Source organism: Macadamia integrifolia, chromosome 9 (assembly GCF_013358625.1).
Source record: "Macadamia integrifolia cultivar HAES 741 chromosome 9, SCU_Mint_v3, whole genome shotgun sequence".
Classification (NCBI taxonomy): Eukaryota; Viridiplantae; Streptophyta; class Magnoliopsida; order Proteales; family Proteaceae; genus Macadamia; species Macadamia integrifolia.
In genome coordinates, this window is record NC_056565.1 from 34,247,375 (window position 1) to 34,257,042 (window position 9,668).

The following is a 9,668-nucleotide window of genomic DNA, read 5'->3' on the forward strand; positions in this document are numbered from 1 at the left end:
TTAGATCAGGCTACCACTAGCTTAGGATCAAGGATAGAGATGTCAGTAAGACAGCCTTCAGATCAAGGTATGGACATTATGAATTCTTGGTAATGTCATTTGGGTTGACCAATGCACCGGCTGCATTTATGGATTTGATGAACCGGGTATTCCAGGATGTCTTAGATAAGTTTGTGATAGTATTCATTGATGACATTTTGGTCTACTCCAAGAGTGCAGAGGAATATGCTATTCACCTGAGGTTAATACTACAATAGCTGAGGGAGAAGCAACTCTATGTCAAATTCAACAAGTGCGAGTTTTGGTTGTCACAAGTGACATTCCTAGGCCACATTGTTTCAGACAAGGGTATAGAGGTTGACCCAGGTAAGGTGAAGGCAGTTCTAGAATGGGAGACTCCCAAGAGTGTAGCAAACATACGTAGTTTTCTAGGATTGGCTAGATAATACAAGAGGTTTATCGAGAACTTCTCTTGCATTGCTACTCCGATGACCTAACTCACATGAAAGGGTGCAAAATTTGAGTGGTCTGATACTTGTGAGAAGAACTTTAAGGAGCTAAGGCAAAGGTTAGTATCAACTTCAGTTTTAACTATTCAGACCGGTACAGTTGGTATGGTTATGTATAATGGTGCCTCTAAGCTAGGATTGGGTTTTGTATTAATGCAGCACAGGAAAGTCATTGTTTATGCAACCCGTCAGTTGAAGGATTATGAGAAGAACTACCCCACCCATGATTTGGAGTTGGCAGCTGTGATTTTTACACTGAAAATCTAGAGACACGACCTATATGGTGAGAAGAGTGAGATCTTCAGTGACCATAACAGCCTCAAGTACTTCTTCACCCAAAAGGAGCTCAACATGAGATAGAAGCATTGGTTAGAGCTGATGAAGGATTATGATTGTACTATCCACTATCACCCAAAAAAGGTCAATGTGGTAGCTGATGAACTTAGTTAGAAATCCCAGTCACTGACTCTTGCATCACTGACCACCAATGATTTTCTCCTAGAAGAGGCCAAGAAACTAGACTTGGAACTATTGGTAGAGGGTGTCACTTTGCCACTATCAGCATTGGTGGTGTAACCTAGTCTGGTGGATAGGATCATTACAGTTCAGGTTACTGATGCAGAGTTGCAGAAGCTGATAGCAAAATGCCAGGAAGGAACCCAAAAGGACCCAAATTTCTCTGTAACTGAAAGCGAAATTCTCAAGTTCAAAGGGAGGTTATGTGTGCCCAGTGATGGTGATTTTAGAGACAGTTTTGAGAGAGGCACATAGCTCTCCATACTTCATTCACCCCGGCAGCACTAAAATGTACAAGGACCTCAAAGGCTCCTACTGGTGGAAAGGAATGAAGAATGGTGTGGCCACGCATGTGTCTAGATGCCTCATATGCCAGCAAGTCAAGGCTGAGAGATAGAGGCCCCATGGGTTATTATAATCCCTACCTATTCCGGAGTGAAAATGGGAGAATATTACCATGGACTTTGTCACAGGCCTACCCCATACATAGAAGGGTATGGATGCCATTTGGGTAGTTGTGGACCGCTTGACCAAGGAAGCTCACTTTGTCCCAATCAAGATCACATTTTCTATGGACAAGTTGGCCAAGTTGTATGTCGATAACATCATCAGACTGCATGGTGTGCTGGTTAGTATCATCTCTGATCGAGATCCCAGGTTCACTTTCAAGTTCTGGACATGTGTGCAGAAGGCTAGGGACACATAGTTGGCATTCAGCACTGCCTTTCACCCTCAAACCGATGGTCAATCGAAGAGGACAATTCAAACATTGGAGGACCTACTCTGAGCATATGCCTTGGATATGAGTTATAGTTGGGATGAGCATATTTTCCTTATTGAGTTCTCCGACAAAAACAGTTATCAGGCCACCTTCGGAATGTCCCCATTCAAGGTGCAGTATGGCAAGAAGTGTTGAACTCCACTCTATTGGGATGAGGTTGGTGAGCGGCATATTTTGGGTCCAGACTTGATACAGGCTACTAGTGAGAAGGTGAATGTGATCAGAGAAAGGATCAAGGCAGCTTAGTCCCGACAGAAAGGGTACGCAGATGTCAGGAGGAAACATCTGGAGTTCGGTGTTGGAGACAAGGTGTTCTTGTGGATCTCCCCAGTTAAAGGGGTGATGCAGTTTGGCAAAAAGGGAAAGCTTAGTCCAAGGTTTATGGGACCATATGATGTGCTGAAGAGGATCAAACTGGTAGCTTACCGGATAGCTTTACCACCAAAGTTGGAAGGTACACATGATGTCTTCCATGTTTCTATGTTGAGGAAGTACATTCCCGATCCCACTCACATCTTGACTTACATACCCCGTGAATTGGACAAGGATTTTGCCTACATGGAGTATCCAGAGAAGGTTGTCGATTGGAAGGACCATGTTCTTTGCAACCACACTGTTTCCTTCATCAAATTGACATGGATAAACCACCCTAAACAAGAAGCATCTTGGGAGCGAGAAGATGAAATGATGAAGCAGTATCCTAGATTGTTCGATTCGCCAGGTATGCTCAATTTTGAGGACAAAATTCTTGTAAGGTGGGGGGAATGCTACACTCATGCCCTTATCTGGTTTAATTTGAAATTTTTGTGATTGGCCTTGGATCAAAAATCAAAAGTACGATCAGGTTTTGGCTTGCGGCTACACATTACCGAAGAGGTAGAGATGACCCCACATATTCGTGCATCGCATGCCTATCTAACTGAAGGGGATTCATACCTTTCGATCCCAGACGATAAACACTTGAATTTTGGCACACATCAAGAATTGTCGAATAGCCTTGATCATGTCCGAGGGTAACCACCCGTGTGGGACCAGCCATGGGACAACAAGCTTCCTTGACCACCGGAAACAAGCCACCGGAAGCAGCCTGGGCCTGGATCCAGTGCCTATTTTTGGTGGGTTGACAGGCTACTATCGGGGTTTCGATGCTCGTGGTTCCTGCCACTCACATCATAAATGACTTTGGATGATCCCAAATCATCCACCACACCTTCCTCATGATGTGAGCACTTTATGGACCTAAATGTGTGAGCCCTCATGCCCCGAATTTCATTTTAACCAAATTGGTTCAAAAGAGGTCTAAACCAAACAGACCCTAAGGCCCACTTAAGTTATAAGTTGGTAAATGAGGATTCATCTCCTTATTTCCCTTGTGCCCAACGTAGGAGAGGAGAGAAAGAGGAGAGGAAGGAAGAAGAAGGAGGGTGGAGGCCTAGCTTGTTGCTGGAATCCTTGCCGGAGGTAAGTACAGCCTCCCATACCACTCTCTCTGTTCATTTTGACCTAGGCAAAGCTAGGTATGGATGGAATCTTAGTGTACAAACCATGTTGAGGTTGTAGGATGCATGTTCTACCCTCCCAATGTTGTTGCCGAGCTCAAACCAAGCCCGGTGAGCTCCGGTAACATGTATTGCCAAAAGACCAACTAGGGTTTTGATCGTTCGATCGACTTATATCCCAAATGGCTCAATGGAATTAGAATTTTCTTGGCTTAGAATGATACTAGGAACATCCCCTACGAACTCCATGGAACAAATCCCAACGATCGGGCCCAAGCTCAAAAGCCCCAAAATGGTTGGACTGCCCTGAGCCACCACCGGAAACAGCCCCAGTGGAAACAGCCCACTGGATCCACTGGGGCTGTTTCTGGGGGCATATTTCCAGTGGCCATATGATCCTTATGTGCTCTCTGTCACCTCCACTAGAAATAGGACTGATATTTCAGGTGGAAATGCCCTGTTTTCGATGGGTGTTTCCAGTGATAGTACTGTCACTTAGGAACAGTGTTTGTACCCTTTGGGGGTGACCTATGTGGGTCCCTCCCAATGTTTTTGACACATATTGATGTACAATTCCCTTGTGTCTAGGACAGTGATGTGCACGTGCCCCAAAGTTGAAATTAAATTGATCGATCGATGGTCGTACTTGAACCCAAACACACCCGATCGTAAACCAGGTGAGGGATGGACTGTGTTTATTTTTAGAATGTTTATTATTATTAAATTGCTCACATGCTTAGAATTATGTGTTTGATTGTAATTGCTTAATGTGATGATGATATGTTATATTTGTCATTTACGATTATGATGTGAATTGTATGGAGATGTATGACAGGATCCAGTGTGGCCTATGTGGTACCGGTACTGTGATTGCCGTTTGTTTGGTTGTATATGTGTGAGATAAAATCTAACATGGCCAAGGTGGTACCAGTGCTGTGATTGTCATATGTACGTTGCATTTATACATTAATTATGTGCATTAGAGTTAGTTGTAGTCACAGGTTACACATTGTGGCCAACGTCTCGCTAGTATCATGTACCCCGGGACTACATTTGGAAATGGATGCACTTTGTGGCCAATGATTGGTATCGGTGTCACGTAGTCCATACTTAACTGTGATATGCATGCTAGATTAGGTAAACGGTCTCGGGTTACACTTTGTGGCCAAGGTCTCACTAGTATCGTGTACATGGGACTGTATTTGGAGATAGATTACACTTTGTGGCTGAGGTCTTGCTGGTATCGTGTAATTCATACTAACTGTATCACTATAAAAGCATGTAGCATATTTGTGGTTAGGTATCACTCCCTATACTACGAACCCTTGCCAACAGGGGTTAAGGTGTTGGATAACCCATTGTGGTATATTTGATGTGCCTTTCTGAAATGCCACACCCGCGGTACGATGTGATTGTAGCCGAAGGCGGGAACCTATCCGGGGTGGCCGATGATGTACCAGTGTCGTGACTATCAGGAGGGGGTTTGCTGGGTGACCCATGGATGCATACGGGGACCAGCAGGCTTCTATTCATGGGTAGGGTTTGTATCCTTGAGTAGTCGATGTCGGTTCTAAGACGAAGGATACAGCCTAATGAGCCATAGTAGCATTTACCAGACCTAGTTTGTATTGTTAGGTGGATAATAAATAAATGAACTGCATCACAAGTATCATGGACAATGTGTTTAATTTCTGCAATCATGCATCATAAATTATTACTGCTATTGTTCTGCTTAGATGTGCTTGATCCCACCTCTCACTGAGTGAGTTGGAATGCCCACCCCACGCATACACCCCTTTTTAGATGATGATGCAGGTACCGTGGTGCCACTGGCGGGTGACCCAGTATCTTCTGGGTCAGTGTATGGTGTGAGCGACTGGTGGATGCCGGAAGTGGAGGAGCACGATCAGGACTGTGTTTACAACCACTGTGCTTACGTCACACCATTAGATTGTACATCATATTTTGATAATTTTAGGTATAACTGCGGATTGTATATTGTTTTTGAGATTATATTATACGTCATCGATGAACATAACAGAATAACTCGGTTCTCACTACTATATTATCATTAGACTTTTTTCCATTTTAATTATGATTCTGCTACCATACTCTGATTTCGCTGCTTATGTTGGTTTGTGATGTTAGATTGTGAAAATGTCAACGTACTGCTATCAGAGATCCTGGTAGGTTTGTGAGATAGGTACGTGTCTTACTCACACCACCGGTATTCCTAATGGTAAGTTGAGCCTACTGTAAGGTGGGGTATGACAGCCACAAATTCCATAACCACATGGGAGAAATTCATAGTTGCCTCCCTCAAGAAGTTTTTCCCAACTCACAAGACCAATAAGCTTAAAAGTGATATCCTTTAGTTTAGGCAAAAGCCTAGTGAGTCATTTTCTAAACTTATGGAGAGATTCAAGGATCTACTCCAAGAATGCCCTCACCATGGACTAAACTTATGGCATTTATGTCAAATAATTTATGAGGGTATTGATTACCCAACTAAACAAATGATAGAGTCTATGTGCCTTGAGGGATTCACATCCTTTACATATGAAGGAAAGGCATGGGAATTCTTACTTGACTTAGCTGACAAAACCCGTGAGTGGGAATCAACCCAAGAGAGTGAAAGAACCATACGAGGGAAAGGGTATTTTGTGGATGGACTAGTTGCCAATGAAGCCCATTTGGATAACCTAATCAAAAAGATTAAAGGTATCGTTCCTAGAGAGCCATCATCAGTTAATATGGTTAAGATGTGTGCTTGGTGCCAGTCCCCCGGACATGTTATGGAAGAATGCCCCAACACATTTGGGGGCACTTCCAATGAAAGTGTGAATGCCTTATATCAGAATAATCCATATAGTAACACTTACAATCCAGGATGGAGAAATCACCCAAATTTCTCCTGGAACCAGGGCAACCAACAAGGCCTTCCAATTTCCATAATCAAGGTCAATCTAGACCCCAAGGCCTCCCTTTGCACAATAATTTTTTTTCCAAAATACTTTTGCTAGGCCAAATGTAGGACCTCAGGCTAGTTTTTGTAAGGCCCCTCTCCTATCATCTTATCAGCAACCCCCTAGTTTTACCAACACTGGAGAGGCAAGTAGAATTAGTGACTTGAAAAAAAATATGGCCCTCCTCATGACAAGCCATCAAAATCTTACAAGAAAACTCACCCAAGTTGTCTCAACTATGCGTGAGAGTGAGAAAAAAACTTTTCTCAGTCAACCAGAGCCTAACCCTAGGCATCATCAGCCTGTTAGTTCACAAGCACCAACTAATGCACCACTGAATATAGTACAAAGTCAAACCCAACAAGGGACCTCCAACCAATGTAATGTTGTTTAGGCACTTAGGAGTGGTAGAGAGTACCAACAGAGTGTTCCTAAATCTTCCTCATCTATTACTCCTGTTAACTCTCCTTCAGTTGAGGACACAAGTATGCCTCTTGTTCTAGGTTCGTCTGATGAACCTAAAGATTCTTCTGAAACTAAAGATGATTTAGTTGAGGAAACCAAACATGATTCTTCTAAAACATAGTAAATCTCTAACAATCCTTATGTTCCCTCTGTCCCCTTTCGAAATTGTTGAGTTTAACATGTTTAAGATAGGCAAGCAACCACATATGAAAGAAGAGATCAATATGCTTGAGGATCTTCTAGATTTTTCTGATGATTTAATTACCAACTTTGATATTGATTTTGATTTAGAATTCTAAGAGTGTATAGATGAGTTAGAATTTGATAGTGAAAATTTCTTCTCTAAAGTCTTAAGTCTTCACACACCTGTGGAGCCCTTAGGACCCCTTTTCAATTCTATTCCCAAACCTTCCATAGCTGAGCCCCCGAAGTTAGATCTTAAGGAGTTGCCATCTAATTTGAGGTATGCTTTCCTAGGGCTTGATCAGACTCTTCCAGTAATAATTTCTTCATATTTGACTTCTAGCCAAGAAGAGGAATTACTTTAGGTGTTAAAAGAAAATAAGGAAGCCCTAGGTTGGACCATGACTGATATTAAGGGTATAAGCCTTCTATTGTGCACCATCATATACATCTTATTGAGGATTCTAAACCATCAACAGAACCCCAAAGAAGAGCTAACCCAGTGATGACAGAAGCCATTAAGAAGGAAATCCTAAAGTGCTTGGATCATGGAATAATTTATCCTATTTCTGATAGCCACTGGGCAAGCCCAATTCATGTAGTGCCCAAGAAGTCTGGAGTTACTATAGTTCCCAATGCCAATAATGAACTGATTCCAACCCATGTCCAATCAGGGTGGAGAGTGTGCATAGACTATAGAAAACTTAATGTGGCAACCTGGAAGAACCACTTCCCATTGCCATTCATTGACTAGATGTTAGAGAGGTTAGTGGGACATGAATATTATTGATTTCTTAATGGATATTCCGGCTATAACCAAATCCCAATTGCTTTAGAGGACCAACATAAGACCACTTTTACATGCTCATATGGAACATTTGCTTACAGGCGTATGCCCTTTGGGCTTTGCAATGCCTCTGCTACGTTCCAACGATGCATGATGAACATCTTTTCTGACATGGTCAAAAAATTCTTAGAAGTATTTATGGATGACTTTTCAATTCATGGGAATTCTTATTCTGAGTGTCTTCACCATCTTTTCCTAGTTTTGAAAAGGTGCATATCTAAGAATTTAGTTTTGAATTGAGAAAAATGTCATTTTATGGTTAAATCTGGTATTGTTTTAGGCCATGTAATATCCAAGGAGGGAATTAAGGTAGATAGAGCCAAAGTGGATTTAATTGATAATTTACCACCTCCTCAATCTATTAAGGACGTCTGGTCTTTTCTAGGGCATGCTGACTTTTACAAAAGGTTTATTAAGAACTTTAATCAGTTAGCCCGACCTCTCACTTCACTACTTGCCAAAGATCAAACTTTTGAGTTTTCTAAAGAGTACCTAGAATCCTTCAAGCAACTTAAGAAGGAGTTAACCAATACACCCATTGTTCATCCACCTGTTTAGACTAAACTTTTGAACTAATGTGTGATGCTTCAGATTTTACTATAGGAGCGGTTTTGGGTCAAAGGATTAATAAGTTGCCCACCATCATTTACTATGCTATTGGACCCTAAATGATGCACAAATCAACTATAAAACCACTAAAAAATAAGTTTTAGCCGTCGTGTTTGCACTAGAAAAATTTTGGTCTTACTTAATTGTGTCACATGTGGTGGTATACACTGATCATTCCGCTCTTAGATACCTAGTTCAGAAGAAGAATGCCAAAGCCCATCTCATTAGGTTGGTTTTACTTTTGCAAGAGTTTGATTTGGAAACTAGGGATAAGAAAGGAGATGAAAACCAAGTTGCAGACCATTTATCCCGGCTTCCCAATTCCTTAACTATCAATTCTCCAGTCAATAAGAATTTTCCAGATGAACAGTTGCTTACAATGTCTAGTGAACCATGGTTTGCTGACATTGTCAACTTCTTAGTTTCAGGTGTGACTCCGGATCACTGGTTCACCTAAGAGAGGTATTGATTCTTTTCCCAAGTTAAGCATTTCTTTTGGAATGATCCTTATCTTTTTAAAGTTTATCCTGACAAAATTATCAGACGTTGTGTGCCTGATCATGAGCAACACTCACTCTTATCTTTTTACCACGATCATGCATGTGGTGGACACTTTGGACCTAAGAAGACTATCGCAAAGGTTCTCTAATGTGGATTTTATTGGCCCACTCTTTTTAAAGATGCTTTTGATTTTTACAAAGCTTGTCTTGCCTACCAATCTTTTGGCCATATTAATAAGCGAAACATGATGCCCATCAACCCTATTTTGGTAGTTGAGATCTTTGATGTATGGGGCATCGATTTCATGGGACCATTCTCTAATTCCTTTGGGAATTTACACATACTTTTGGCTGTTGATTATGTTTCTAAATGGATAGAGGCCATACCTTGTAAATTTAATGACCACAAAGTGGTGGTCCAGTTTCTCAAAGAGAACATTTTTCCCACTTTGGTGCACCACGTGCAATAATTAGTGATAGGGGTACTCATTTTTGTAATCGACCTTTTGAGGCCTTAATGAAAAAGTATGGGATCACCCATAAGTTATTTACCCCTTATCACCCCCAAACTAGTGGCCAAGTGGGATATCTAATAGGCAAATCAAACAAATCTTAGAGAAAATTGTTAATCTCAACTGTAAGAATTGGTCCCTTAGGTTCATTGATGCCTTGTGGGCCCATCGGACTGCATGCAAGATCGACCTTAGTAAGTCTTCCTACCATTTGGTATATGGGAAACCCTGTCACCTACTAGTTAAGTTGGAGCATAAGGCCTTTTGGGCCATCAAGAAGC

General features: G+C 41.7%; 1 non-coding gene across 1 annotated transcript; it reads right to left on the reverse strand.

The window, feature by feature from the left end:
- Positions 1-5,656: 5,656 nt before the first annotated feature.
- On the reverse strand, positions 5,657-5,763 carry LOC122090257. Its single transcript, XR_006143497.1, has one exon. It is a non-coding gene; the product is annotated as a small nucleolar RNA R71 (small nucleolar RNA).
- Positions 5,764-9,668: the final 3,905 nt, after the last annotated feature.